The sequence below is a fragment of the Macaca fascicularis genome, chromosome 15 (assembly GCF_037993035.2).
Source record: "Macaca fascicularis isolate 582-1 chromosome 15, T2T-MFA8v1.1".
Taxonomy (NCBI): domain Eukaryota; kingdom Metazoa; phylum Chordata; class Mammalia; order Primates; family Cercopithecidae; genus Macaca; species Macaca fascicularis.
This window is the reverse complement of record NC_088389.1, coordinates 95,304,468-95,306,779: the sequence shown is the minus strand read 5'-3', so window position 1 is coordinate 95,306,779 and position 2,312 is coordinate 95,304,468.

The window sequence follows — 2,312 nt, the reverse complement described above, 5'->3', positions numbered from 1 at the left end:
GTCATATATTAAAATAATGGATCAGTGTCACAATGAACATATGCCATTTAATAGTATGTTGATTATGAAGTAAGCATAGATCTATCACAATGAACTGAAAATTGAAGGGAACTGTGAGTATTCATCAGGCTAGTTGCAGAAATTTAAGAAAGGACATAGCATTAAATCTGTAAAGACTTGTGGTGATGAAGCAACTGCTGATCACAAAGTGGACAAATTCATTGATGGGTTTGTCAAGATTGTCATTGATGAAAATGATGCCAGAACAAGTACATAATGTGAATGAAACATCGCTCTGTTGTTGCAACTGCCCCAGAAAGGCATAGACTATATCTGATGAGACAGCCCCTACATGAATTAATGATACCAAAGATAGAATGATTGTGCTGGGATGTGCTAATGCAACAGGCACACCTAAGTGTAAACTTGCTGTGACAGGCAAAAGCTTGCATCCTCACTGTTTTCAAAGAGTGAATTTCATACCAGTTCATTATTGTATTATGCTAACAAAAAGGCATATACCTCCAAGAACATCGTTTGTGTTTGGTTTCACAAACATTTTGTACCATTGGCTCATGTTCACTGCAGGGAAGCCAGACTAGATGACAACCGCAAGCTTTTGTTATTACTGGACAACCATTCTGTTCATCCTTCAGCTGAAATTCTCATCAAAAATAATGTTAATGCCATGTACTTTCGCTCAAATATGATTTCATTAATTCAGCCATGTGTCCAGGTTCTCTTAGATCAATGAAGTAAATATAAAAACACTTTCCTCAACAGTATGCTAACAGCAGTGAACAGAGAAACATGGGTGTGAAAGTTTTTCAATAGGAGTTTGACATGAAGGATGCTTTATATGCTGTTGTCAGGGCCTGGAACACAGTGATTAAAGACACAGTTGGACATGCCTGGCACAAGTTCTGGCCTGGAACCATATTCAGTGATGATGATCAAGATGGTAACTTTGAAGGATTTCATATGTCAAGTGAGAAAAAAAATTATGTGTGACTTCCTTGCATATGCAAAAAAAAAAAAATACCTTCAGAGTTCATCAGTAAACTGGGAGAAGGAAATATTGGGGAAGTGTTTAATATCAACAATGAAGCTCCAGTTGTTCATTGACCAATGGTGAAAGAGCTGAAATGGTTCTGAATCAAGGAGATTGTGGTAATAGTGATGATGTGATGATAAAGACTACATTGTCAGCAGAAAAAGTGCCTGTAGATGACATGGTGAAAATGTGTGATGGGGCTTTTGAAGGACTAGGGCAGAATGCACTCATAACAAAACAAGAAATCATGTCAATTTATAAAATCTAAGAAAAAACTTCTAAGATAAAGCCTTGTTAATGAGGCAGGTGACTTTGGAGGAAATTGTTTAAAAAGCCATTTGCTGGAATGCCTTGTCATCCCTAGGTATTTATTTCCTGGTCCCTCAACTGCTTCTGATGTTTTTTTCTCACCTAAAAAAAATAAAATACAATGTACAATAACCTTTTTTTCAAAACACAGCATCATAGGTGGAGACTGAAAGCCTGTCACTGTTGTTAGCATTGTTTAGCAGTTCATACAGGTATTCTGGTGATGTTTCTAGGCTGCTTAGTTACCCTGAACACATTATTTTTTCACTGTATTAATGGCATGTCATACCTTTTGCTGTTAAATACTTATGTGTGAAGAAGTATGAAAAATGATCACTTATTGGTAGCATATAAATGGAGAGTCAGCCATGATGGAGATGTGAGATATTGACACTATGATTTCTGATGGTCCAATATACACAAGCTTTGTAATATGCACAAAATTATTTAAGATATTATATAAAATTACCTTCAGGTTATGTGTATAAGGAGTATGTGAAACATAAATGAATTTTGTGTTTAAATTTGGATCTAATTTCCAAGCTATCTTGTTATATATATGCAAATATTCTAAAATCTGAAAAGAATCTGAAATCTAAAACACATCAGATGTTCCAATAGTATGTTGATGGGTTTGTCAAGATTGTCATTGATGAAAATGATGCCAGAACAAGTACATAATGTGTTCCAAGCACTTCAGATAAAGAATACTCAACCTGTATCAGTTTTGATTGTGATGATCAGATGGTTTGTTTCTCAGTTTTTTATTATTACAAAAATATTGCTCTGAGTATTCTTTATCTCTTGGCCATATGTGAAAGAGTTTCTCTAGGACATAAAATGAGTAGAATTGCTGGGTAATGTTGTGTGTGCATATTTAATTTTACTAGGCACTGCCAATTGTACCTATTTACACTGCTACCAGCAAAGTATAAGTGTTCCGGTTGCT